At 39.4% G+C, this 8,258-nt stretch overlaps 1 pseudogene; it reads right to left on the reverse strand.

Moving 5' to 3' along the window:
• Positions 1–1,251: 1,251 nt before the first annotated feature.
• Positions 1,252–7,127, reverse strand: LOC148694224 (lupeol synthase-like; annotated as a pseudogene).
• Between the last annotated feature and the right edge of the window lie 1,131 nt (positions 7,128–8,258).

Below are 8,258 nucleotides of genomic sequence, written 5' to 3' on the forward strand. Positions count from 1 at the left end.
TCAAACTCAATGATGCCAATTACGGAGTTTGATTTCAAATTGTTGAGATGTTTATTGCTGGAAAAGACAAGTTAGGCTACTTATTTGGGAGTAATCCTCAGCCACCTACCGACGATCCGGCCTTCACCAAATGGCGTACGGAGAATGCCATTGTGAAGGGTTAGCTCATCAATTCTATGGAACCCAATTTGATTGGGTATGTTCTTCAACTACCAACGACAAAGGAAGTGTGGGACACAGTTGCTCACACATATTATGACGGCTCCGATATATCTCAAGTCTATGATCTTACCTGCAAGGCCTCTCGCATGAGGCAAGATGAAATACCGGTGGAGACATACTATAGTAATCTTCAATCTTTGTGGCAAGAGATTGATTTGTAAGACATATTCTGAAAACACAACAACAAGACATTGGTATCACAAATCAATATAAAGTTGATACGAAGTTATGAACTAATTATATTGAACTTATCTGTAGAATTCGAAAGACATGGTTATGAAGATGAAGCTATTGATGAACTCTGGGTTGTCTTCTCCTTCCAATACTTCAATAATATCTCTCTGCTAAATAAATAGGGTTTAGCGTATCTGAGAGATTAAGCGTATGGAAGCAAGGAATTAACCATAGTATTTATCTCATTAGGGTTTAAACATAGCCGGCCTATCACTTAAGTGATTGAGTTCTACCTTGATTATATATCTTTGTAGTGAAACCTATTAGATTTCTTTGAGATCAATTGCAAAGGTTAAGACTCCATAATCCTTATTTGACTAGAACTAGCAGATTACTTATGTTGTTAACAACTCGATAAACAAGTGGCATACAACATAAGTAATCCAATACATAATTCATTGTCATTCACAACTTTACATGATTATCGTCGACCCAATCCGATGAAGTGCGGTACTAATATTGAAATTTATAATGAAATTGTTCAAACGGATCATGTGTACACTTTGCTTGCAGGATTGGATGAGATGTTTAATAAAAGTCATAGTGATATCCTACGAATTGAGCCCCTTTCTTCCGTCGAACAAACTTTTGCCTATGTTCACCGGGAAGGAATGCGACATGTTGTTATGAATACTGGAAGACAGCTGCCAAGTGGGACAGCAATGGTGGCTTGGCCTGCAGCACGAGCCACGGCTTCACCTCGTCCCTGTGCCGCCTAGAAGCCACGTGCACCGAGCCCAGGATTGCAACCCTAGGCTACTGCCCCAAGCCCAGCATAGGGTTCGCTCTTTGCTGCTAAGACGACCTCACGGCCCACCATAGGTCACCGCTCTCCTCATCCCAAACCACCCATCCCAGTTGGTGGTTGTACTTACTGCGGTAGTGAGAAGCATGGCCGTGATAATTGCTTTCAATTGCACGACTATCTTGACTGGTGGGAACCATTAAAGCTTCAAAAACAACAAGAACAAGACGAGCAAGCCAGGCTTGAGCAAGCCAATCTTGCCACCTCCGTATCCTAACTATCTTTGATATCTTAGGATGATCCTCCTATTTTGAGTTCTTCCGACATGTCTCTAGAGTCCTCAGGTATGGTTATGCTTTTAATATGAATAGTGATGATACTCAGTCCGAATGAATCATTGACTTCGATGCCACATACCATATGACTTATGATCCCACTGATTTGGCATGTGATACCATTCCACTTTGACGTAATATTACTAATGCTAATGGTGTCACCTCACCGGTAACTGGCGCTGGCACTGTGCGCCTCACACCCACTCTTTCTTTGCCTCATACATTACTTGTACCTTCATTAAAACATAAATTGATGTCTCCTGGCCAAGCTACTGAACAATTGAACTGTTGTGTGATAATGTATCCAAAGTTTTGTCTTATTCAAGATATTCTCACGAAAGAGATAATTGGTTGGTACTAAGAGAGGGGATCTGTATTTTGCGGATGATGTCAGAACAGGATAGGTCGATCTTACCTAATGAGCTGTTGATCACAAACAGTGTCAAATATGGTTATGGCATCACTGTTTGGGTCATCCATGTTTCAGTTATGTGCAGCATATGTTTCCATATTTATTTGTTGGATGTTCGGTTTCAGACTTTAAATGTGGCACTTGCATACTTGCCAAGATTCACTGTGTTTCTTATCCGTTGAATTCTAATAGAAGTGTTATTCCTTTTGGTTTTGTTCATTCAGATGTTTAGGGACCATCTTCGATTACTACTTCATCTGGTATTAGGTGGTTTGTAACTTTCATAGATGATTGCACACGGATGACATGGTTATACCTTCTTAAGCATAAAAGTGATGTTTTTTCGGCTTTTAAGACCTTCCACACCATGGTTCAGACACAGTTTGGCAGTGAATATGTTAATAATGATTTTTCACATTATTTAACTAATCACGAAATTCTTCACGAAACTACCGATCATTAAGCTCCTTAACAGAATGAGGTTGCTGAGCAGAAAAATCGCCATCTCTTAGAAACGGCTCGCTCACTTTTGATTGGGGCGCATGTTCCCCATTCCTATTAGGATGTTGCTCTTTAGACTGCCACTTATCTTATCAATCGCCTGTCATCCAAAGTCTTGGATTTTCTTACACCCTTAGAAGTACTTGTTACATTCGTGCATCTACCGTCTGTGTTGGTACTCCTACCTTGAGTTTTTAGATATGTTGCATTTGTTCATCTTCATAAAAATCAATCAATGGAACTTGACCCGTGTGTTCTCTGTTGTATTTTTATGGGGTACAGACTCCATCAGAAAAGGTATCATTGCTACCACCCTCATTCACGTCGAATGTGTGTTACTATGAATGTTACTTTTTCTGAGTCTGAGATGTATTACCCTTGGGCTTCTTCCAATCCTTCTCCTCAAGGGGACACACTACATGACGAGAATGATTGGACCATGAACACTACCATTGATCTTCCGCTGCCACTAGCCAAACCTATAGCGGATGCGCTACCAGTCCAACCAACAGCAGCAACAGTGCTGCCCACAGAACCAACAGCATGCATAGCAGTGTCGTCCTCATCCATGACAACAGTGCTGCCATTTACCAATTTTGAGACTTCTACTGATACTACTCCCCCCTCATCTCCAAATATAGTATCACTATATAATCATACTTATGAGAATATTCCTGAGGTAAGCTCTACCATCCCTATCGATGTATCTGATGTCTCAAATTATCAATTACCTTTCAGGCACAATTGGGGAAAGCCATCAAATTGATATTCACCAGAAACAACGAAAGGCTCCAAATACCCCATTGCCAACTATTTGTCGTCATAAAAATTATCGAAACCCGGCAAAGCTTTTGTACAACAAATATCCAATGATAGCACACCAAATTCATTGAATGAGGCACTATCTGATAATCAATGGAGGAAGAAATGGATGCACTTTAGAAAAATCAAACATGGGATTTAGTTCCACTACCCCGAGGAAAGACGAGAGTCGGATGTCGATGGGTGTACACCATCTAGTACAAAGCTGATAGGTCCATTGAACAATACAAAGCATGATTGGTGGCCAAGGGATACACTCAGATGTATGGTGTTGATTATATAGATACATTTATCTCGGTAACCTAAGATTAATATGGTAAGAGTGTTGCTTTCGTTGGCGGCCAACTTAGATTGGCCATTACAACATTTTTTATGTGAAAATGCTTTCTTATATGGTATCTTAAAGAAGAAGTGTATATGGATATTCCACCTGGTTATGCATCGGTTTCACAACCCCGAGTAGTGTGCAAGTTGAATAAAGCATTATATGGATTGAAACAATCACTTCGGGCATGGTTTGGTAGGCTCCAGACGGCTATGAGGAAATATGGGTTCAGGCAAAGCAATGCCGATCATACACTTTTCTTGAAACGTCGAATAGGGAAATTGACGGCACTTATTATTTATATGGATGATATGATTGTTATGGGTGATGATAAAGAGGAAATCTCAAGGCTAAAAGATTACCTAGCAATTGAGTTCAAGATGAAAGATCTTGGTTGATTGAAATATTTCTTAGGGATAGAAGTAGCTTGATCTAAACAGGGTATATTTCTATCTCAAAGAAAATATGTTCTAGACTTAATAGCTAAAACAGGAATGCTTGATTGTAAATCGGCTGACACCTCTATAGTCCAAGATCACTATCTTGCCGTGCACCCTGAACAAGTTCCCACTAACAGAGATCGTTATCAAAGGTTAGTTGGGAGGTTAATTTATTTATCTCACACCATGCCTGATATTGCATATGCAATAAGTGTTGTTAGTCAGTTTATGCCTTCTCCGAGTGATACACATAGGGGTGCGGTTGAACGCATCGTACGATACCTAAAGTCCTCCCCGGGTAAAGGCATCATGTTTTCTAAGAATGATCATTGCCGAATAAAAGGTTATACTGATGCAAATTGGGCAGGAAACATTACTGATTGACAGTCCACATCTAGATACTTTACATTTGTGGGGGGAAATTTAGTGACTTGGCAGAGTTTGAAACAAAAAGTGGTTGCTTTATCAAGTGTAGAGGCAGAATACAGGGGTATGGCAAAAGGACTATGTGAACTATTATGGCTTCGGAGGTTACTTGTTGAGCTCGGGTGTCCTTCAAAGTCGGCCTCGTTTTTGTTTGGTGATAATAAAGTAGCTATTGATATCTCAAGCAATCCAATCCAGCATGATCGCATGAAACATGTGGAAGTTGACAGACACTTCATTAAGGAGAAGTTGGATGAGAATATTATTCAATTCCCGTTCGTAAATTTAGAGGATCAATTGGCGGACATCTTAACTAAAGCTGTTGCGAGTCAAGCGTTCTACAACTCTCTTGTCAAGTTAGGCATGAACGACATTTATGCACCAACTTGATTGGAGAGTTGACCTTTTGTAATTAGTTAGTTACCTATTTGGGTCCTTGTAATCAGGATGTAATTAGGAAGGGTGTTATTTGATGTTTCTTTCCTTGTAAATCAATCTTGTACATTATATAATTTCCTCCTTAATGAGAAGAATAATATCAGAAAATTAAACCTCAAGATAAGCCCTAATTAGCATATAGGATGTGTATTTTTAGGTCAACAGAAAATCTCGACACGTTTTAGTATGTCAAAGACAGTTTCATGACTTGAATATGTACCTGAGATATCTTGAGGAATTTGCATGCTTTCTTAAGGGTAAGTCCCATTTCAGTTAAGATTCCCAGCAAACAAAGCTTCAATCACAAGAACAAAATACCATGACTGACTTCAAAAAGTTGACATCTTGATTCCATCCTCTCTAAGGCAGATATAATCGTTAGTCTAGGAAGATGCTTCTTGAAAGCTTCTCCACTAGGATCCTAAGCCCAGCAAGAAAGCATCATCAATGGATTTTATGCGCATCCGATTGTAATATAGCAACTGCTTTCATCTTCATAATGAAATTGGTCATTTGTGAATTGAATTGCATTGTCTTTGATCTTGTTGAAGGTCCAGCGTTTTAGGAGAGGCTCGGCGATATTATAAAAATCGTCCCACTTAAAACGTTATACACGACAATTAGGATAGTAGTTATCTTCCTTCGTTAGTCAACGTTGCATAGCACAGTACCTTTATGTAAGTGAACAAATTTCTTTAAGAACATAATAAAATTGAACAATAGCATGAACTATGTAAGGAACAAAAAGGTAAAATCATGGTTGCACACCAATGGCGCACTTTAGGCCTGTTAATTTCGCTGTAAAGTTCAAAGTAAATTTCTTGTCTCAATTTCTCAACAAGATGAGTGATCAGGCCAACAAATCTTGTGGCGTAAAAGTCAGACATAGGTGGGTAAGTCAACCTAGTGTAGCAGAACATTTTTGCCATAGATATGAGGTAGTACCAGTTAGAAGACTTGTAACTATTTAACTTGAGCAACAAGAAACTTGGGTGTGGAAGAAAACTGTGCTTACATGGATGAGAAGGAAGCAGAGTGGACCGAGTCCAGAATTCTGGGGGCATTGGGTTGCTACCTTCCAGTCATACACACCAAGAATCTGCAACACAAGTTAAACCATTTGAACAATAAAATGTCTTTTATGACACATTCCTTAAGTTTGCATCCTTTTGCAGTATGACATACTACTATTTAAATCAACTAGTACATTATACGCACCGCCATCCAAGTTTTTCCCCATGATGCAGAATAGTAGGCACCACGACAGCGCCATCTTCGAGAATAGGCATCATACAGTAATTAAGGAATGTAGTAAACATCATACTAGGCCCTGCTATGTGCAATCCCAAGCCACCATCTTCATTTTGATGGTCGTATGTGTAACGTAAGATTTCTTTATTGTGCTCAAGTGTGAAAATGACATTGAAATATCCTGAAATCTATGCAGATTACCTTTTTGGCAATAGAGAAAAAAAATATAACAATTCTTGTCACATATGTACAATTAAACAGATCTTTTAAATAATGCACGATTAAAGGTTCAGCCCCTATATTTTACCAAAAAAAAAAAAAAGAAAAAAAAGATCAGCCCCTATTCTATAAGAAAAAGGTTCAGCCTCTATAATGCATGAGGTGTCCCCCTTTTCTCTCTCGCTGTCAACAGTCTCTAGTAAATGCAAAAAATATCTTATATGTAGTGGCAGATTTAGAATATTGTTCTTGTGACGGTTAAAACATAAAAACAACCCATATAATTACATAAATATTAATGCATGGTCATTTATAATTGGACTTAATATCAACTGCATATCAACTGTGACGGTTAAAAAAAAAAAAAACCCATATAATTACATAAATATTAATGCATGATCATTTATAATTGGACTTAATATCAACTGTGACGGTTAAAAAAAAAAAACAACCCATGTAATACATTATATTAATGCATGGTCATTTATAATTGGACTTCATATCAACTGTGAACTATAAATACATGTACTTCTGATATTTGATCCCAGCCTTTGATATCAAATTCAAAAATAGGTGACAATGTATCCTTATCATGGGTGATCAAGAGAGCACAACTCTATGTAATTAGTAAAAAGTTTCAAACTTTGAATATGAATAACATTTCTAGTGAGTAGATTTGGGGTGTTCTACCCCCTTAGACCATCTCCAATGTCACATCTCGGCCCGGGCCCTCACCACATCCCTGGCTCGATTCCATCGTAGCACGATATTGTCCGTTTTGGGCTCCGACCACGTCCTCATGGTTTTGTTTGTGGGAACTCACGAGCAACTTCCTAGTAGGTCACCCATTATGGGATTGCTCTCGCGCGAACTCGCTTAACTTCAGAGTTCTGATGGAACTCGAAGCCAATGAACTCCCAAAAGGCCTAGTGCTAGATAGAGATGGGAATATACATAAAAGGATTAGAGGATCCACTCCCCTGGGTGATGTGGGATGTAACAATCCACCCCCCCTTAGGGGTCTGACGTCCTCGTCGGCACACTTTCGGCCAGGGATCGGCTCTAATACCAAATTGTCACATCCCGGCCTGGGCCCCCACCACATCCCGGGCTCGACTTCACAATAGTACGATATTGTCCGCTTTGGGCCCCAACCATACCCTCATGGTTTTGTTTCTAGGAACTCACGAGCAACTCCCAGTGGGTCACCCATCATGGGATTGCTACCGCGCGAACTCGCTTAACTTTGGAGTTCCGATGGAACTCGAAGTCAGTGAGCTCCCAAAAGGCCTTGTGCTAGGTAGAGATGGGAATATACATATAAGGCTTAGAGGATCCACTCCCCTGGGCGATGTGGGATGTAACAATATTATATACATTTATATAATATGGCATAAAATGCATAAGTTGTAACGCCCTACTCCCGAACTATTTATTTTCAGGGATAATCATCGGTGATAGGTCCAACTAGACACTAGTTTTTGTATCACGCGTGAAATGGGTCCAGACTCGCTCACCGCGCACTCGTGTACTTAGGCAAATTAGATTTTAATTTATTCACATTTTATACATTATCACGCTTTATGGCTTCGTCACCTTCCAGGTGTCGGCCAACACGACTCGATTCGGGGTCCTAGTGGACATTTCGGGTCGGGGTGTGTCATCCAATCCATGGGATAAAGCTTAAAATATAAGCTTTAAAACCCCCAAACCATTTCCAACCATAGGCTAAAATAAGTCCTAGGGAGAAAATATATCTCTAGGCTAAATTCCTTCAGGATTTAAGTTTGGTTTAAATTATTCTGGACCCATCAAACTGTCATATTTCAAACATTTTTTTTGTTTTTTTACTTATAATATAATGACTATGATCAAATGAGATCAAATT

This window comes from Pyrus communis, chromosome 9, assembly GCF_041283825.1.
Source record: "Pyrus communis isolate YQ-2024b chromosome 9, ASM4128382v1, whole genome shotgun sequence".
Taxonomy (NCBI): domain Eukaryota; kingdom Viridiplantae; phylum Streptophyta; class Magnoliopsida; order Rosales; family Rosaceae; genus Pyrus; species Pyrus communis.